This window comes from Dendrobates tinctorius, unplaced genomic scaffold, assembly GCF_039654945.1.
Source record: "Dendrobates tinctorius isolate UK_male_01 unplaced genomic scaffold, ASM3965494v1 ptg000456l, whole genome shotgun sequence".
Taxonomy (NCBI): Eukaryota; Metazoa; Chordata; class Amphibia; order Anura; family Dendrobatidae; genus Dendrobates; species Dendrobates tinctorius.
In genome coordinates, this window is record NW_027362118.1 from 491617 (window position 1) to 513484 (window position 21868).

The following is a 21868-nucleotide window of genomic DNA, read 5'->3' on the forward strand; positions in this document are numbered from 1 at the left end:
GATATTAGAGAAGGACACTCTTACTATATAGTTTCCCCTATAGACCAGGTAGTTGTAATTATGTTGCGGACCACTAGAGGGGGTATACTAGTGGGGCCTGATAGGAGGTTCTTAGAGGGTTATTTGTAGGAGGGGCTGCTGAGAGTTAAGGTTAGTGATGAAGAGTGGTTTAGTCAGATGGGGCCAGGGTGCCCAAGTGTCCACATGGGCTATAGGGCCGGACAGCTCGGCAGTCACATAAAATTAAGTCGTTATTGTCCACGTTACCCACGGCCACTGCATGCCTAAGCAGTGGGTCAGAATCGGAAAAGGAAGATGTGGCATTTTACCGCCTGGGCCAATGCTTTTAGGGCATAAGTTGGCTGGACTAAGGAGATGAAAGGAGTTGGAGCTTCGACAAGATCAGTACAGACGGGCCGGATGCTTCACTAGGGGCCACCAAACATAGTGATTGATGAATTCATGTCTGGGGTGAAACAGGCTGAAGGAAATGTCATTATAGTGAGGTCAGGCCTGGAAGGAACTGGGAAGCAGTCTAGTACGGTCCAGTCCGGGCGTTTACTGCACAGAAGTGACAACAAGCAAAGGAAAGATCAGGAAGCAAGAAAATGTTATGATGTACCAACTGTGAATGTAACGTGCAAAATTCTAAGTAGAGAAAGTGTTAAAGTTGTCTCGGACTGTGTCTCCATTGATGGGGGTCGCCTAGAAGAGAGACTGCTATGGCCTGGGAAGTGCCTGGGTGAACCTGAATCTGGAGATGCAGGTATGCCGAGAATAGTATTGTTTCATGTAGGGAAAGGACTGGACACAGCTGTCACCGGAATACAGGTCACGACTACAGTCCTGTCCCTCCCTTATACTTCAGTCAGCAATTCCGTATAAGGGAGATGTAGAAGGGTAGGGAGAGCCAGTGCCGGGGTAAGACCGCTCCAGGTCATATTGGGCATAATAAGACATTCCTCTCAGCCAGTCCACCACCACCCGGTACAGGGATGCTAAGGTATAGTGTCAAATGTCAGGGAAATTTATCCCCCCGTTTCACCGCAATCATTGGAGTATTTTGAAGGCTATACGGGGCATTTTTCCCTCCCAGATGAATGAGCGATACAGATAGTTAATTGGGATAGTATGGAAGAGGTAGAGGAGACGTGGGAATTCCGTCATCTAAATTAAGTTGGCTCTGCCTAGATATGACAAGTTAAAATCTTTCCATTTCACTAAGGTAGATTCTACGTTTTTAAGATATGTATCAATATTAGTTTTCTATAATTTAGCTGGGTGTTTTGTCACCTGTATTCCCAAGCATTTCAGTGAGCCATTAGTAAATTGACACGGGAACCTTAATGCCCGCAAAGGTTTGAAAGGTTTGAAATGCGAATATTTGCCACGCTGCTGCATCCCTGATTAAATCCTGTCTTAGCCTCACATAGGAGGCCATGTAGCAGCATCTGCAGTCAGTTCGCCAGGATCCTCACCAAGAGTTTATAGTCGTGGTTGAGGAGAGCTGCTCCATAAAGGCTGATGGCCCCATAAGATGCTCCATAGAATAATATGCCCCATATGCTGCTCCATAAAGGTTGATGGCCCCAATAGATGCTCCATAGAATATTATGCCCCATATGCTGCTCCATATGCTGCTCCATAAAGGTTGATGGCCCCATAAGATGCTCTATAGATATATATGCCCCATATAATGCTGCATAAATGTTGATGGCCCCATAAGATGCTCCATAGATATATATATGCACCATATGCTGCTGTGATTTAAAAAAAAATGACATACTCACCTCTCGCCGCTGTTGGCCAGGTGACGGTGTCATGAGCAGGTGCGGATACTGACACGCTATGGGGGCCAGGTGCCAGTGTCGCCGCTTGCTCAGGGCCCCGACACCTGTGATATTCACCTGTCCCTGTTTCACCTCCACGCGCCACTTAATCTTGCTGTACCACGTGACAGCTGAACACAGGAAGATCTGCGGCACCGGAAACCATCTGAGAAGCAGGGAAGTGCAGAGACCGTGCCAGGAAGGGGTGAGTATGATCTGACAGCTGCCGACTCCTGTGCTCCCCCTCCAACGCCTACCTCCTGAGACAATGACTCGAGAATAAGCCGAGAGGAGCACTTTCAGCCTAAAAAATGGGTTGAAAATCTCAGCTTATACACGAGTATATACGGTAAAGAAATTTAACTCACGACCTGATTTGACATTTTCATGAAAAAAATCACTGATAATATAAATTCATTGGAAGACAATATAATCAAGACTAAAATGTCATGGTGTGTTTTGGGTAGGTGGTGAAGGAGTTAACTCTGAGAGCCTCTCTGTTGATCTGGGGAGGGTTTTTATAGCTTCAGGGGAGAGCCATCCCCTGTCACTTATACTCCTATGTGAGTGTGCCCGACCCTGCTTTGTCCGTGCGTCACTCATTGTCAATCATTGTCCGTCTGCCTGGTATTCTGACCCTGCTCTGTTATGGTTTATGTCTCTGGTTTGCTGACTCTGTACCTGCTTTGCCTGTGCTGTGTATGACCCTTGGCTTTGTCTGACCTCCCTCCTGAATATCCCTCCTGTACCTCGCTTGCCCGTACTGTGTATGACCTTCGTTTTGACTGACTCTGAGTTTTTGGATAATGTCCTGCCATCTCTGAAATCAGGATGCTAAGCCCCGCCCCCTTGCAGTCACATGACCATAGGTCCTGTGAATGCTTGCAAACTTCAGCATCCACAGGTCCTGTGCATCTGTACTTTCCAGCTGTACCTGACCCCGGGCCCCCTACAGTGTGGGTGAGTCCCTGCTCAGCGGAGGCTGCATGCCGGCGCTGTCAGGATCCTGACATAAAAAATCTACGTTTTCCAGAGACACTATGAACTATAAAAACAACAAAGTATATAGTTGGAATAAATCTTCTTTTCATGGTTCCTCTAAAAAATCCATCTTGAGAAATAATGTGAACGCTTCCAAACCTGGTTATAAACACAATAAAACGGTCTATTTTTCTTCATCTGAATACAATAGCTCGGATTAGGACACTGGCCATTCCTCACGTAGGAGGGCTGTGGATACACGTGACCCTCGTAATTTTTCCACTGTTGCAACAAAAAACGCAATTTGCGTAGGAGAGGAGGACGGAGACAGAGAAAACCGTCCATGGAGACGCTATCCTACGAGGCACAGGAAAACAACTTAGTAAAAGCCATTGATAGTTTTTCTTATGTCCTGATTCTGGCCCCTGTGGTTTTATCTCAAGCACAAATGGAAGTTTTATCAAAAGGACTGAATTCTGTACCGAGCAAAAAGTTCAACTTATTCCAGACCATCAAAGATGTTAATAAACTTACGAGGTTGTTAACCGTCAAAAGACACTTTTTCTCTGTGGATCGGCAATGTAATTGACCAACATTTGAACCCGCTTCATCACCTTTGACTACCGCATTATTTTCACTTGAGGAACAGAAAGCCATTTGTACATTATCATCTCTTCAGGATCCAAAATGCAATCCATGTTCTGTTCAAGACAATGACATTTTTGTTTCTACTCAGAATTTGACTTATTATAGTGGTTTGAAAAAACCACTATACTGTAATCCGAACGCTGCTAACTTCTTCTTATTATTATTATTATTTTCCAGTTGATTTCCGCAATTAATGCGGCTCGAACCGCTACACGCACAGACTCCGTTGAGGTGTCGTTTCGAAGCCAGCGTCCATGTGAGGTGTGCTAAGTATTTTTCGTGTTGATCGGATTTGTAGTTTTTGCGCAATTTGCGTTTGAAAATTTTTTTTCCTGTCATTGGAATGCACTGTCTCCAATGCTTTTCAATGGGAAATGGCAAAACGTGCCCTGAGGCGATTGAAATGGCAGTTAAGCTCATTGATATGCGCAGGCACACCCAGTTACTATGCCAACGATACCCCGAAACAGCTGTCTGTGGATGGATACTATGTTTTGGCATAGGTGGTTTCCTTCATTGGAGACTGCCCTTCCCGTGGTTGTTCCTTCCCGATGAAAGACCTGGCTAGTCATTGCTTGCATTGAGAAACATGTGATGGTGTCTCCGCAGTGTTGGATGTTGATCTCCATGAGGTCACTCATCCTCATTTTTTCATTGATATGCGCAGGCAGACCCAGTTACTATGCCAACGCCTACGAACATCACATGACGCCCCCAGGACAGAGCTTCTGCCACATAATATCAGCTCTTAAAGCGAAACCCACAGCACAAATGCAAATCTAGCTTCATCACATGACACATGCCCCTGAGAGAGAATGTGCGCCAAAGTTGATTTAGAAGAAGCCCAGTGAGCCAAAATAGCTCTTAAAGGGCCAACGCGCCAATGTGATTGTTAAAGGGCCGGCGCACGGAAATGAGTCTTAAAGGGCCGACACATCAAATCGAAAGCTGAGTGACCCCAGGCTCCAAATCGGAGGCTGAGCCACCCCGGCCTCCAAATCGGAGGCTGATCGTCCCCGACCTCCAAATCGGAGGCTGATCCACCCCGGCCTCCAAATCGGAGGCAGATCCACCACGGCCTCCAAATCGGAGGCTGAGCCACCGCGGTCTCCAAATCGGAGGCTGAGCCACCCCGGCCTCCAAATCGGAGGCTGAGTCACTCCGGCCTCCAAATCGGAGGCTGATCGACCCCGGCCTCTAAAATGGAGGCTGAGCCACCCCTGCCTCCAAATAGGAGGCTGAGCCACTCCGGCCTCCAAATAGGAGGCTGAGCCACCCCGGCCTCCAGATCAAAGGCTGAGCCACCCCGGCCTCCAATTCGGAGGCTGAGCCACCCCGGCCTCCAAATCGGAGGCTGAGCCACCCCGGCCTCCAAATCGAAGGCTGAGCCACCCCTGCCTCCAAGTCGGAGGCTGAGCCACCCAGCCTCCAAATCGGAGGCTGAGCCACCCCGGCTTGCAAATCGGAGGCTGAGCCACCAGGGCCTCCAAATCGGAGGCTGAGCGACCCCAGCCTCCGAATCAGAGGCTGAGCGACCCCAGCCTTCAAATCGGAGGCTGATCGACCCTGGGGTCCAAATCGGAGGCTGAGCGACCCCGGCCTCCAAATCGGAGGCTCATCGACCCCGGCCTCCAAATCGGAGGCTTAACTATCCCGGCCTCCAAATCGGAGGCTTAACTACCCCGTCCTCCAAATCGGAGGCTCAACGACCCCGGCCTCCAAATCGGAGGCTCAATGACCCCGGCCTCTATATCGGAGGCTCATCGACCCCGGCCTCCAAATCGGAAGCTCATCGACCCCGGCCTCCAAATCGGAGGCTCTTTGACCTCGGCCTCCAAATCGGAAGCTCAACGACCCCGGCCTCCAAATCAGAAGCTCAACGACCCCGGCCTCCAAATAGGAGGCTGAGCGACCCCAGCCTCCAAATCTTACCCAGAGTGGCTCCACCCACCAAATCGGAGCCAGAGAGGCCCTGCCCACCAAACTGGACCCTGAGGGGCCCCGCCCACCAAATCGTACCCTGTGGGGCCACGCCCACAAAATCGGACCCAGAGTGGCCCCGCCCACCAAATCGGACCCTGAGAGGCCCCGCCCACCAAATTGGACCGAGAGTGGTCCCGCCCACCAAATCGGACCCAGAGTGGTCCTGCCCACCAAATTGGACCCAGAGGAGCTCCGCCCACAAAATCAGACCCTAAGGTGCCCCACCCACAAAATCGGACCCTGAGGGGCCCCTGCCACAAAATCAGACCCTGAGGGCCCCAATAAAATCGGACCCTGAGGGGCCTCAGCCACAAAATCAGACCCTGATGGGCCTCAGTCACAAAATCGGACCCTGATGGGCCCTGGCCACAAAATCGGACCCTGAGGGGCCCCAACCACAAAATCGGACCCTGAGGGGTCCCAACCACAAAATCGGACCCTGAGGGGCCCCGACACAAAATCGGACCCTGAGGGGCCCCGGCCACAAAATTGGACCCTGAGGGGCCCAACCCACAAAATCGGACCCTGAGGGGCCCCGGCCAAAAAATCGGACCCTGAGGGGCCCCGCCAACCAAATCAGACCCTGAGGGGCCCCGCCCACCAAATTGAACCCTGAGGGGCCCCGCCCACCAAACCGGACCCTGAGGGGCCCCGCCCACCAAAACAGACCCAGAGTGACCCCACCCACCAAATCGGACCCAGAGTGGCCCCGCCCACCAAATCAGACCCTGAGGGGCCCCACCCACCAAATTGAACCCTGAGGGGCCCCGCCCACCAAATCGGACCCTGAGGAGCCCCACCCACCAAAACAGACCCAGAGTGGCCCCACCCACCAAATCGGACCCAGAGTGGCCCCACCCACAAAATCGGACCCTGAGGGGCCTCAACCACAAAATCGGACCCTGAGGGGCCCCGGCCACAAAATCGGACCCTGAGGGGCCCCACCCACAAAATCGGACACTGAGGGGCCACACCCTCAAAATCGGACCCTGAGGGGCCACACCCTCAAAAGAGGAGCCTAAGGGATCCCGGCCAACAATTCAAGCCCTGAGGAGCCCAGTCCAAGGAATCAGATCCTGAGGGGCCCCACCCACCAAATCAGACCCTGAGGCCAAAGTGGCCCCTGAGAGGCACTCACAGTTAAAATGTATCCTGAGTTGAAAGTCTTGCAGGGGCAGCAGGCAAGTCTCTCTTAAAGGGGCAGCCCGGGCACCATTTCAAACCACTATCTGTACTTCCTTCAGGAAATACACATCTAGTTATAGTGGTTTGAAAAAACCACTATATTGTAATCCGAACGCTGCTAACTTATTCTTCATCTTCTTCTTATTCTTCTTATTTTCCAGTTGATTTCCGCAATTAATGCGACCCGAACCGCTACACGCACAGACTCCGTTGAGGTGTCGTTTCGAAGCCAGCGTCCACGAGAGGTGTGCTAAGTATTTTTCGTGTCGATCGGATTTGTAGTTTTTGCGCAATTTGCGTTTGAAAATTTTTTTTCCCGTCATTGGAATGCACTGTCTCCAATGCATTTGAATGGGAAATGGCAAAACGTGCCCTGAGGCGATTGAAATGGCAGTTGAGCTCATTGATATGCACAGGCAGACCCAGTTACTATGCCAACGCCTACGAACGTCACATGACGCCCCAAGGACACAGCTTCTGCCACATAATATCAGCTCTTAAAGCGAAACCCACAGCACAAATGCAAATCTAGCTTCATCATATGACGCATGCCCCTGAGAGAGAATGTGCACCAAAGTGTATTTAGAAGCCCAGTGAGCCAAACTGGCTCTTAAAGGGCCGAAGCGCCAAAGTGATTCTTAAAGGGCCGGCGCACCGAAATGAGTCTTAAAGGGCCGACGCGCCAAATCGAAAGCTGAGTGACCCCAGGCTCCAAATCGGAGGCTGAGCCACCCCGGCCTCCAAATCGGAGGCTGAGCCACCCTGGCCTCCAAATCGGACCCAGAGTGGCCCCGCCCACCAAAAACGGACCCAGAGTGGCACAGCCCACCAAATCGGACACTGAGGGGCCCCGCCCACCAAATCAGACTCAGAGTGGCCCCTGCCCACCAAATCGGACCCTGAGCGGCCCCGCCCACCAAATCGGACCCTGAGGGGCCCCACCCACCAAATCGGACCCTGAGGGGCACTGCCCACTAAATCGGACCGAGAGGCCACGCCCACCAAATCGGACCCCGAGGAGCCCCGCCCACCAAATCAGACCCCGAGGGGCCCCGCTCACCAAATCAGACCCTGAGGGTCCCCGCCCACCAAATCGGACCCAGAGTGGCCCCACCCACCAAAATGGACCCAGGGGGCTCCACCCACAAAATCAGACCCTAAGGGGCCCCACCCACAAAATCGGACCCTGAGTGGACCCGGCCACAAAATCGGAACCTGAGGGGCCCCGGCCACAAAATCGGACCCTGAGGGGCCCCGGCCACAAAATCGGACCCTGAGGGGCCCCGGCCACAAAATCAGACCCTGAGGGGCCTCAACCACAAAATCGGACCCTGAGGGGCCCCGGCCACAAAATCGGACCCTGAGGGGCCCAAACCACAAAATCAGACCCTGAGGGGCCCCAACCACAAAATCGGACCCTGAGGGGCCCCGGCCACAAAATCGGACCCTGAGGGGCCCCGGCCTCAAAATCGGACCCTGAGAGACCCCGGCCACAAAATCGAACCCAGAGGGGCCCCACCCACAAAATTGGACCCTGAGGGGCCCCGCCCACCAAATCGGACCCTGAGGGGCCCCGCCCATCAAATCGGACCCTGAGGGGCCCCGCCCACCAAATCGGACCCTGAGGGGCCCCGCCCTCAAAATCGGACCCTGAGGGGCCCTGGCCACAAAATCGGACCCTGAGGGGACTCGGCCACAAAATCGGACCCTGAGGGGCCCCGGCCACAAAATCAGACCCTGAGGGGCCCCACCCACAAAATCAGTCCCTGAGGGGCCCCGGCCATAAAATCAGACCCTGAGGGGCCACGGCCACAAAATCGGTCCCTGAGGGGCCCCGGCCACAAAATCGTACCCTGAGGGGCCCCACCCACAAAATCAGACCATGAGGGGCCCCACCCACAAAATCGGACCCTGAGGGGCCCCACCCATAAAATCGGACCCTGAGGGGCCACACCCACAAAATCAGACCCTGAGGAATCCCAGCCACTAATTCAAATCCTGAGGAGCCCAGGCCACCGAATCGGATCCTGAGGCGCCCCACCCACCAAATCAGACCCCGAGGCCAAAGTGGCCCCTGAGAAGCACGCACAGTTAAAACGGATCCTGAGTTGAAAATCTTGCAGGGGCAGCAGGCAAGTCTCTCTTAAAGGGGCAGCCCAGGCACCATTTCAAACCACTATCTGTACTTCCTTCAGGAAATACACATCTAGTTATAGTGGTTTGAAAAAACCACAATATTGTAATCCGAACGCTGCTAACTTATTCTTCTTCTTATTATTATTAAGTTGATTTCCGCAATTAATACAGCCCGAACCGCTACACGCACAGACGCCGTTGAGGTGTTGTTTCGAAGCCAGCGTCCACGAGAGGTGTGCTAAGTATTTTTCGTGTCTATCGGATTTGTAGTTTTTGCGCAATTTGCGTTTGAAATTTTTTTTTCCCGTCATTGGAATGCACTGTCTCCAATGCTTTTCAATGGGAAATGGCAAAACGTGCCCTGAGGCGATTGAAATGACAGTTGAGCTCATTGATATGCGCAGGCAGACCCAGTTACTATGCCAACGCCTACGAACTTCACTTGAACCCCAGCACAGAGCCTCTGCCACATAATATCAGCTCTTAAAGCGAAACTCACAGCACAAATGCAAATCTAGCTTCATCACATGACACATGCCCCTGAGAGAGAATGTGTGCGCCAAAGTGGATTTAAAAGAAGCCCAGTGAGCCAAACTAGCTCTTAAAGGGCCAACACGCCAAAGTGATTGTTAAAGGGCCAGCGCACCCAAATGAGTCTTAAAGGGCCGACACACCAAATCAGAGACTGAGCCACCCCGGCCTCCAAATCGGAGGCTGATCCACCCCGGCCTCCAAATCGGAGGCTGATCCACCCCGGCCTCCAAATCGGAGGCTGATCGACCCCGGCCTCCAAATCGGAGGCTGATCGACCCCGGCCTCCAAATCAGAGGCTGAGCCACCCCGGCCTCCAAATAGGAGGCTGAGCCACCCCGGCCTCCAAATCGGAGGCTGAGCCACCCCGGCCTCCAAATCGGAGGCTGAGCCACCCCGGCCTCCAAATCGGAGGCTGAGCCACCCCGGCCTCCAAATCGGAGGCTGAGCCACCCCGGCCTCCAAATCGGAGGCTGAGCCACCCCGGCCTCCAAATCAGAGGCTGAGGCACCCCGGCCTCCAAATCGGAGGCTGAGCCACCCCGGCCTCCAAATCGGAGGCTGAGCCACCCCGGCCTCCAAATCGGAGGCTGAGCCACCTCGGCCTCCAAATCGGAGGCTGAGCCACCCTGGCCTCCAAATCGGAGGCTCATTGACCCCGGCCTACAAATCGGAAGCTCATCGACCCCGGCCTCCAAATCGGAGGCTCTTTGACCTCGGCCTCCAAATCGGAAGCTCAACGACCCCGGCCTCCAAATTGGAGGCTGAGCGACCCCAGCCTCCAAATCTTACCCAGAGTGGCCCCACCCACCAAATCAGACCCAGAGAGGCCCTGCCCACCAAATCGGACCCTGAGGGGCCCCGCCCACCATATCGGACCCTGTGGGGCCCCGCCCACCAAATCGGACCCTGAGAGGCCCCGCCCACCAAATTGGACCCAGAGTGGTCCCGCCCACCAAATTGGACCCAGAGGGGCTCCGCCCACAAAATCAGACCCAGAGGGGCCCCTGCCACAAAATCAGACCCTGAGGGGCCCCTGCCACAAAATCAGACCCTGAGGGGCCACGGCCACAAAATCGGACCCTGATGGGCCCCAGTCACAAAATTGGACCCTGATGGGCCTCGGCCACAAAATCGGACCCTGAGGGGCCCCAACCACAAAATCGGACCCTGAGAGGCCCCGCCCACCAAATTGGACCCAGAGTGGTCCCGCCCACCAAATTGGACCCAGAGGGGCCCCACCCACAAAATCGGACCCAGAGGGGCCCCTGCCACAAAATCGGACCCTGAGGGGCCGTGGCCACAAAATCAGACCCTGAGGGGCCGCGGCCACAAAATCGGACCCTGAGGGGCCCCAACCACAAAATCGGACCCTGAGGGGCCGTGGTCACAAAATCAGACCCTGAGGGGCCGCGGCCACAAAATCGGACCCTGAGGGGCCCCAACCACAAAATCGGACCCTGAGGGGACCCAACCACAAAATCAGACCCTGAGGGGCCCCTGACACAAAATCGGACCCTGAGGGGCCCCGGCCACAAAATCGGACCCTGAGGGGCCCAACCCACAAAATCGGACCCTGAGGGGCCCTGCCCACCAAATTGGACCCTGAGGGGCCCCGCCCACCAAATCGGACCCTGAGAGGCCCCACCCACAAAATCGGACCCTGACGGGCCCCGGCCACAAAATCGGGCCCTGAGGGGCCCCACCCACAAAATCAGACCCTGAGGCCAAAGTGGCCCCTGAGAGGCACCCACAGTTAAATCGTATCCTGAGTTGAAAGTCTTGCAGGGGCAGCAGGCAAGTCTCTCTTAAAGGGGCAGCCCGGGCACCATTTCAAACCACTATCTGTACTTCCTTCAGGAAATACACATCTAGTTATAGTGGTTTGAAAAAACCACTATATTGTAATCCGAACGCTGCTAACTTATTCTTCTTCTTCTTATTATTATTAAGTTGATTTCCGCAATTAATGCGGCCCGAACCGCTACACGCACAGACGCCGTTGAGGTGTCGTTTCGAAGCCAGCGTCCATGAGAGGTGTGCTAAGTATTTTTCGTGTCGATCGGATTTGTAGTTTTTGTGCAATTTGCGTTTGAAATTTTTTTTTCCCGTCATTGGAATGCACTGTCTCCAATGCTTTTCAATAGGAAATGGCAAAACGTGCCCTGAGGCGATTGAAATGGCAGTTGAGCTCATTGATATGCGCAGGCACACCCAGTTACTATGCCAACGCCTACGAACGTCACTTGAACCCCAGCACAGAGCCTATGCCACATAATATCAGCTCTTAAAGCGAAACCCACAGCACAAATGCAAATCTAGCTTCATCACATGACACATGCCCCTGAGAGAGAATGTGTGCGCCAAAGTGGATTTAAAAGAAGCCCAGTCAGCCAAACTAGCTCTTAAAGGGCCAACGCGCCAAAGTGATTGTTAAAGGGCCAGCGCACCCAAATGAGTCTTAAAGGGCCGACACACCAAATCGGAGACTGAGCCACCCCGGCCTCCAAATCAGAGGCTGAGCCACCCCGGCCTCCAAATCAGACAATGAGCCACCCCGGCCTCCAAATCGGAGCCTGATCCACCCCGGCCTTCAAATCGGAGCCTGACCAACCCCGCCCTCCAAATCGGAGGCTGATCGACCCAGGCCTCCAAATCAGAGGCTGAGCCACCCCGGCCTCCAAATCGGAGGCTGATCCACCCCAGCCTCCAAATAGGAGGCTGAGCCACCCTGGCCTCCAAATCGGAGGCTGAGCCACCCCGGCCTCCAAATCGGAGGCTGATCGACCCCGGCCTCCAAATCGGAGGCTGAGCCACCCCGGCCTCCAAATCGGAGGCTGATCCACCCCGGCCTCCAAATCGGAGGCTGAGCCACCCCGGCCTCCAAATCGGAGGCTGATCCACCCCGGCCTCCAAATCGGAGGCTGATCCACCCCGGCCTCCAAATCGGAGGCTGAGCCACCCCGGCCTCCAAATCGGAGGCTGAGCCACCCCGGCCTCCAAATCGGACAATGAGCCACGCCGGCCTCCAAATCGGAGGCTGAGCCACCCCGGCCTCCAAATCGGAGGCTGAGCCACCCCGGCCTCCAAATCGGAGGCTGAGCCACCCCGGCCTCCAAATAGGAGGCTGAGCCACCCCGGCCTCCAAATCGGAGGCTGATCCACCCCGGCCTCCAAATCGGAGGCTGAGCCACCCCGGCCTCCAAATCGGAGGCTGAGCCACCCCGGCCTCCAAATAGGAGGCTGAGCCACCCCGGCCTCCAAATCGGAGGCTGATCCACCCCGGCCTCCAAATCGGAGGCTGAGCCACCCCGGCCTCCAAATCGGAGGCTGAGCCACCCCGGCCTCCAAATCGGACAATGAGCCACCCCGGCCTCCAAATCGGACAATGAGCCACCCCGGCCTCCAAATCGGACAATGAGCCACCCCGGCCTCCAAATCCGAGGCTGAGCCACCCCGGCCTCCAAATCGGAGGCTGAGCCACCCCGGCCTCCAAATCGGAGGCTGAGCCACCCCGGCCTCCAAATCGGAGGCAGAGCCACCCCGGCCTCCAAATCGGAGGCCGAGCCACCCCGGCCTCCAAATCGGAGGCCGATCCACCCCGGCCTCCAAATCGGAGGCCGATCCACCCCGGCCTCCAAATCGGAGGCCGATCCACCCCGGCCTCCAATTCGGAGGCTGAGCCACCCCAGCCTCCAAATAGGAGGCGGAGCCACCCCGGCCTCCAAATCGGAGGCTGAGCCACCCCGGCCTCCAAATAGGAGGCTGAGCCACCCCGGCCTCCAAATCGGAGGCTGAGCCACCCCGGCCTCCAAATCGGAGGCTGAGCCACCCCGGCCTCCAAATCGGAGGCTGAGCCACCCCGGCCTCCAAATCGGAGGCTGAGCCACCCCGGCCTCCAAATCGGAGGCTGAGCCACCCCGGCCTCCAAATCGGAGGCAGAGCCACCCCGGCCTCCAAATCGGAGGCCGAGCCACCCCGGCCTCCAAATCGGAGGCCGATCCACCCCGGCCTCCAAATCGGAGGCCGATCCACCCCGGCCTCCAAATCGGAGGCTGAGCCACCCCGGCCTCCAAATAGGAGGCGGAGCCACCCCGGCCTCCAAATCGGAGGCTGAGCCACCCCGGCCTCCAAATAGGAGGCTGAGCCACCCCGGCCTCCAAATCGGAGGCTGAGCCACCCCGGCCTCCAAATCGGAGGCTGAGCCACCCCGGCCTCCAAATCGGAGGCTGAGCCACCCCGGCCTCCAAATCGGAGGCTGAGCCACCCCGGCCTCCAAATCGGAGGCTGAGCCACCCCGGCCTCCAAATCGGAGGCTGAGCCACCCCGGCCACCAAATCGGAGGCTGAGCCACCCCGGCCTCCAAATCGGAGTCTCATCGACCCCGGCCTCCAAATCAGAGGCTTTTTGACCTCGGCCTCCAAATCGGAAACTCAACGACCACGGCCTCCAAATTGGAGGCTGAGCGACCCCAGCCTCCAAATCTTACCCAGAGTGGCCCCGCCCACCAAATCGGACCCTGTGGGGCCCCGCCCACCAAATCGGACCCAGAGTGGTCCCGCCCACCAAATTGGACCCAGAGTGGTCCCGCCCACCAAATTGGATCCAGAGGGGCTCCGCCCACAAAATCAGACCCAGAGGGGCCCCTGCCACAAAATCAGACCCTGAGGGGCCGCGGCCACAAAATCGGACCCTGATGGGCCCCAGTCACAAAATTGGACCCTGATAGGCCCCGGCCACAAAATCCGACCCTGAGGGGCCCCAACCACAAAATCGGACCCTGAGGGGACCCAACCACAAAATCGGACCCTGAGAGGCCCCGCCCACCAAATTGGACCCAGAGTGGTCCCGCCCACCAAATTGGACCCAGAGGGGCCCCACCCACAAAATCGGACCCAGAGGGGCCCCTGCCACAAAATCGGACCCTGAGGGGCCGTGGCCACAAAATCAGACCCTGAGGAGCCGCGGCCACAAAATCGGACCCTGATGTGACCCAACCACAAAATCGGACCCTGAGGGGCCCCTGACACAAAATTGGACACTGAGGGGCCCCCGGCCACAAAATCGGACCCTGAGGGGCCCAACCCACAAAATCGGACCCTGAGGGGACCTGCACACCAAATTGGACCCTGAGGGGCCCCGCCCACCAAATCGGACCCTGAGAGGTCCCACCCACAAAACCGGACCCTGACGGGCCCCGGCCACAAAATCGGACCCTGAGGGGCCCCACCTGCAAAATTGGACCCTGAGGGGTTCCGGCCACAAAAATCGGATCCTGATTGGCCCCGGCCACAAAATCGGACCCTGAGGGGCCCCAGCCACAAAATCGGACCTTGAGGGGCCCCACCCACCAAATCAGACCCTGAGGGGCCCCGGCCACCAAATCGGACTCTGAGGGGCCCCGGCCACCAAATCGGACCCTGAGTGGCCCCGGCCACAAAATCGGACCCTGAGAGGCCCCACCCAAAAAAATCGGACCCTGAGGGGCCCCACCCACAAAATCAGGCCCTGAGGGGCCCCACCCACAAAATCAGACCATGAGGCCAAAGTGGCCCCTGAGAGGCACCCACAGTTAAATCGTATCCTGAGTTGAAAGTCTTGCAGGGGCAGCAGGCAAGTCTCTCTTAAAGGGGCAGCCCGGGCACCATTTCAAACCACTATCTGTACTTCCTTCAGGAAATACACATCTAGTTATAGTGGTTTGAAAAAACCACTATATTGTAATCCGAACGCTGCTAACTTATTCTTCTTATTATTATTATTATTAAGTTGATTTCCGCAATTAATGCGGCCCGAACCGCTACACGCACAGACTCCGTTGAGGTGTCGTTTCGAAGCCAGCGTCCTTGAGAGGTGTGCTAAGTATTTTTCGTGTCGATCGGATTTGTAGTTTTTGTGCAATTTGCGTTTGAAATTTTTTTTTCCCGTCATTGGAATGCACTGTCTCCAATGCTTTTCAATAGGAAGTGGCAAAACGTGCCCTGAGGCGATTGAAATGATAGTTGAGCTCATTGATATGCGCAGGCAGACCCAGTTACTATGCCAACGCCTACGAACTTCACTTGAACCCCAGCACAGAGCCTCTGCCACATAATATCAGCTCTTAAAGCGAAACCCACAGCACAAATGCAAATCTAGCTTCATCACATGACACATGCCCCTGAGAGAGAATGTGTGCGCCAAAGTGGATTTAAAAGAAGCCCAGTCAGCCAAACTAGCTCTTAAAGGGCCAACGCGCCAAAGTGATTGTTAAAGGGCCAGCGCACCCAAATGAGTCTTAAAGGGCCGACACACCAAATCGGAGACTGAACCACCCCGGCCTCCAAATCGGAGGCTGAGCCACCCCGGCCTCCAAATCGGAGGCTGAGCCACCCCGGCCTCCAAATCGGACGCTGAGCCACCCCGGCCTCCAAATCGGAGGCTGAGCCACCCCGGCCTCCAAATCGGAGGCTGATCCACCCCGGCCTCCAAATCGGAGGCTGATCCACCCCGGCCTCCAAATCGGAGCCTGATCCACCCCGGCCTCCAAATCGGAGCCTGATCCACCCCGGCCTCCAAATCGGAGCCTGATCCACCTCGGCCTCCAAATCGGAGGCTGATCGACCCAGACTTCCAAATCAGAGGCTGAGCCACCCCGGCCTCCAAATCGGAGGCTGAGCCACCCCGGCCTCCAAATCGGAGGCTGAGCCACCCCGGCCTCCAAATCGGAGGCTGAGCCACCCCGGCCTCCAAATCGGAGGCTGAGCCACCCCGGCCTCCAAATCGGAGGCTGAGCCACCCCGGCTTCCAAATCGGAGGCTGAGCCACCCCGGCCTCCAAATCGGAGGCTGAGCCACCCCGGCCTCCAAATCGGACGCTGAGCCACCCCGGCCTCCAAATCGGAGGCTGAGCCACCCCGGCTTCCAAATCGGAGGCTGAGCCACCCCGGCCTCCAAATCGGAGGCTGAGCCACCCCGGCCTCCAAATCGGAGGCTGAGCCACCCCGGCCTCCAAATCGGAGGCTGAGCCACCCCGGCCTCCAAATCGGAGGCTGAGCCACCCCGGCCTCCAAATCGGAGGCTGAGCCACCCCGGCCTCCAAATCGGAGGCTGAGCCACCCCGGCCTCCAAATCGGAGGCTGAGCCACCCCGGCCTCCAAATCGGAGGCTGAGCCACCACGGCCTCCAAATCGGAGGCTGAGCCACCCCGGCCTCCAAATCGGAGGCTGAGCCACCCCGGCCACCAAATCGGAGGCTGAGCCACCCCGGCCTCCAAATCGGAGGCTGAGCCACCCCGGCCTCCAAATCGGAGGCTGAGCCACCCCGGCCTCCAAATCGGAGGCTCATCGACCCCGGCCTCCAAATCGGAAGCTCATCGACCCCGGCCTCCAAATCGGAGGCTCTTTGACCTCGGCCTCCAAAAAGGAAGCTCAACGACCCCGGTCTCCAAATTGGAGGCTGAGCAACCCCAGCCTCCAAATCTTACCCAGAGTGGCCCCACCCACCAAATAAGACCCAGAGAGGCCCTGCCCACCAAATCGGACCCTGAGGGGCCCCGCCAACCAAATCGGACCCTGTGGGGCCCCGCCCACCAAATCGGACCCTGAGAGGCCCCGCCCACTAAATTGGACCCAGAGTGGTCCCGCCCACCAAATTGGACCCAGAGTGGTCCCGCCCACCAAATTGGACCCAGAGGGGCTCCGCCCACAAAATCAGACCCAGAGGGGCCCCTGCCACAAAATCAGACCCTGAGGGGCCGCGGCCACAAAATCGGATGATGGGCCCCAGTCACAAAATTGGACCCTGATAGGCCCCGGCCACAAAATCGGACTCTGAGAGGCCCCAACCACAAAATCGGACCCTGTGGGGACCCAACCACAAAATCGGACCCTGAGAGGCCCCGCCCACCAAATTGGACCCAGAGTGGTCCCGCCCACCAAATTGGACCCAGAGGGGCCCCACCCACAAAATCGGACCCAAAGGGGCCCCTGCCACAAAATCAGACCCTGAGGGGCCGCGGCCACAAAATCAGACCCTGAGGGGCCGCGGCCACAAAATCGGACCCTGAGGGGCCCCAACCACAAAATCGGACCCTGAGGGGCCCCTGACACAAAATCGGACCCTGAGGGGCCCCGGCCACAAAATCGGACCCTGAGGGGCCCTGCCCACCAAATTGGACCCTGAGGGGCCCCGCCCACCAAATTGGACCCTGAGGGGCCCCACCCACCAAATCGGACCCTGAGGGCCCCACCCACAAAATCGGACCCTGACGGGCCCCGGCCACAAAATCGGACCCTGAGGGGCCCCACCCACAAAATTGGACCCTGAGGGGTTCCGGCCACAAAAGTCGGATCCTGAGTGGCCCCGGCCACAAAATCGGACCCTGAAGGGCCCCAGCCACAAAATCGGACCTTGAGGGGCCCCACCCACCAAATCAGACCCTGAGGGGCCCCACCCACAAAATCGGACCCAGAGGGGCCCCTGCCACAAAATCAGACCCTGAGGGGCCGCGGCCACAAAATCAGACCCTGAGGGGCCGCGGCCACAAAATCGGACCCTGAGGGGCCCCAACCACAAAATCGGACCCTGAGGGGCCCCTGACACAAAATCGGACCCTGAGGGGCCCCGGCCACAAAATCTGACCCTGAGGGGCCCTGCCCACCAAATTGTACTCTGAGGGGCCCCGCCCACCAAATTGGACCCTGAGGGGCCCCACCCACCAAATCGGACCCTGAGGGCCCCACCCACAAAATCGGACCCTGATGGGCCCCGGCCACAAAATCGGACCCTGAGGGGCCCCACCCACCAAATCGGACCCTGAGGGCCCCACCCACAAAATCGGACCCTGACGGGCCCCGGCCACAAAATCGGACCCTGAGGGGCCCCACCCACAAAATTGGACCCTGAGGGGTTCCGGCCACAAAAGTCGGATCCTGAGTGGCCCCGGCCACAAAATCGGACCCTGAAGGGCCCCAGCCACAAAATCGGACCTTGAGGGGCCCCACCCACCAAATCAGACCCTGAGGGGCCCCGGCCACCAAATCGGACCCAGAGGGGCCCCGGCCACCAAATCGGACCCTGAGTGGCCCCGGCCACAAAATCAGACCCTGAGGGGCCCCACCCACAAATTCGGACCCTGAGGGGCCCCACCCACAAAATCAGGCCCTGAGGGGCCCCACCCACAAAATCAGACCCTGAGGCCAAAGTGGCCCCTGAGAGGCACCCACAGTTAAATCGTATCCTGAGTTGAAAGTCTTGCAGGGGCAGCAGGCAAGTCTCTCTTAAAGGGGCAGCCCGGGCACCATTTCAAACCACTATCTGTACTTCCTTCAGGAAATACACATCTAGTATTATTATTACTATTCAGTTGATTTCCGCAATTAATGCAGCCTGAACCGCTATACGCACAGACTCCGTTGAGGTGTTGTTTTGAAGCCAGCGTCCACGAGTGGTGTGCTAAGTATTTTTCGTGTCGATCGGATTTGTAGTTTTTGCGCAATTTTGCATTTGAAATTTTTTTTCCCGTCATTGGAATGCACTGTCTCAATGCATTTGAATGGGAAATGGCAAAACGTGCCCTGAGGCGATTGAAATGGCAGTTAAGCTCATTGATATGCGCAGGAACACCCAGTTACTATGCCAACGCCTACGAACGTCACATGACGCCCCCAGGACAGAGCTTCTGCCACATATCAGCTCTTAAAGCGAAACCCACAGCACAAATGCAAATCTAGCTTCATCACATGACGCATGCCCCTGAGAGAGAATGTGCGGCAAAGTGTGCCCCCGCCCACCAAATCGGACCCTGAGGGGCCCCACCCACCAAATCAGACCCTGAGGGGCCCCGCCCACCAAATCGGACACAGAGGGGCCCCGCTCACCAAATCGGACCATGAGGGGCCCCGCTCACCAAATTGAACTCTGAGGGGCCCCGCTCACCAAATCGGACCCTGAGGGGCCCCGCCCACCAAATCGGACCCTGAGGGGCCCCGCCCACCAAATCGGACCCTGAGGGGCCCCGCCCACCAAATCGGACCCTGAGGGGCCCCGCCCACCAAATCGGACCCTGAGGGGCCCCGCCCACCAAATCGGACTCTGAGAGATCCCGCCCACCAAATCGGACCCTGAGTGGCCCCGCCCACCAAATCAGACCCTGAGTGGCCCCGCCCACCAAATCGGACTCTGAGGGGCCACGCCCACCAAATAGGACCCTGAGGGACCCCGCCCAGCAAATCAGACCCTGAGGGGCCCTGCCCACCAAATCGGACCCTGAGGGTCCCCACAAACCAAATCGGACCCTGATGGGCCCCGCCCACCAAATCGGACCCTGAGGGGCCCCGCTCACCAAATTGAACTCTGAGGGGCCCCGCTCACCAAATCGGACCCTGAGCGGCTCCACCCACCAAATCGGATTCTGAAAGGCCCCAACCACAAAATCGGACCCTGAGGTGCCCCGCTCACCAAATTGAACTCTGAGAGGCCCCGCTCACCAAATCGAACCCTGAGGGGCCCCGCTCACCAAATCGGAGCCTGAGGGGCCCTGCCCACCAAATCGGATTCTGAAAGGCCTCAACCACAAAATCGGACTCTGAGGGGCCCTGGACACAAAATCGGACCCTGAGGGGCCCCGGACACAAAATCGGACCCTAAGGGGCTCCACCCACAAAATCGGACCCTGAGGGGCCCCAACCACAAAATCAGACCCTGGGGGGCCCCGCCCACCAAATCTGATCCTATGGGGCGATGCTGACCAAATCGGACCCCGAGGGGCCCCGCTCACCAAATTGAACTCTGAGGGGCCTCGCTCACCAAATCGGACCCTGAGGGGCCCAGCCCACCAAATCGGACCGTTAGGGGCCCCGCCCACCAAATCGGACCCTGAGTGTCCCCGCCCACCAAATCGGACCCTGAGGGGCCCCAGCCACCAAATCGGACCCTGAGGGGCTAAACCCATAAAATCGGACCCTGTGGGGCCCCGGCCACAAAATCGGACCCAGAGGGGCCCCATCCACCAAATCGGACCCTGAGGGGACGCACCCACAAAATCGAACCCTGAGGGGCCCTACCTACCAAATTGGACCCTGAGGGGCCCCGGCCACAAAATCGGACCATGAGGGTCCCCAATCACAAAATCGGACCCTTAGGGGCCCTGGTCACAAAGTCAGACCCTGAGGGGCTCCAACCACCAAATTGGAACCTCTGGGGCCCCGGCAACAAAATCGGACCCTGAGGGTCCCCACCCACCAAATCAGACCCTGAGGGGCCCCGGCCGCTAAATCGGACCCTGAGGGGCCCCACCCACCAAATCGGACCCTGAGGGGCCCTGGCCACTAAATCGGACCCTGAGGGGCCCCACCCACAAAATCGGACCCTGAGGCCAAAGTGGCGCCTGAGATGCACTCACAGTTAAAACGGATCCTGAGTTGAAAGTCTTGCAGGGGCAGCAGGCAAGTCTCTCTTAAAGGGGCAACCCGGGCACCATTTCAAACCACTATCTGTACTTCCTTCAGGAAATACACATCTAGTATTATTATTACTATTCAGTTGATTTCCGCAATTAATGCAGCCCGAACCGCTACACGCACAGACTCCGTTGAGGTGTCGTTTCGAAGCCAGCGTTCACGAGAGGTGTGCTAAGTACTTTTCGTGTCGATCAGATTTATAGTTTTTGTGCAATTTGCGCTTGAAAAAACATTTTCCTGTCATTGGAATGCACTGTCTCAATGCATTTCAAATGGAAAATTTTGCCATAGGGAAAACATGGGGCAGTCGTGAGGCGATTCAAATAGCAGTTAAGCTCATTGATATGCGCAGGCACATCCAGTTACTATGCCAATGCCTACAAACTTTTCATGACCCCTCCAAGGCAGAGTTTCTGGCAGATAATATCAGCTCTTAAAGCGAAACCCAGAGCACAAATGCAAATCTAGCTTCATCACATGACGCATGCCCCTGAGAGAGAATGTGCGGCAAAGAGAATTTAGAAGCCCAGTGCGCCAAACTGGCTCTTAAACGGCAGACGCGCCTAAGTGATTCTTAAAGGGCCGGCGCACCAAAATGAGTCTTAAAGGGCCGGCACGCCAAATCAAAGGCTGAGTGACCCCAGGCTCCAAATCGATTGACCCTGGCCTACAAATCGGAGGCTGATCGACCCTGGCCTACAAAACGGAAACTGAACCACCCTGGTCTCCAAATCGGACCCAGAGTGGCCCCGCCCACCAAATCAGACCCATAGTGACCTCGCCCACCAAATCAGACCTAGAGTGGCCCCGCCCACCAAATTGGACACAGAGTGGCCCCGCCCACCAAATCGGACCCTGAGGGGCCCTACCCACCAAATCAGACCCAGAGTGGTCCCGCCCACCAAACCAGACCCTGAGGGGCTCCACCCACAAAATCGGACTCAGAGCGGACCTGCCCACCAAATCAGACCCAGAGTGGCCCAACCCACAAAATCGGACCCTGAGTGGCCCCGGCCAGAAAATCAGACCCTGAGGGGCCCCGCCTACCAAATCAGACCCAGAGTGGCCCGACCCACAAAATCGGAACCTGAGGGGCCCCAACCACAAAATCGGACCCTGAGGGGCTTCGGCCACAA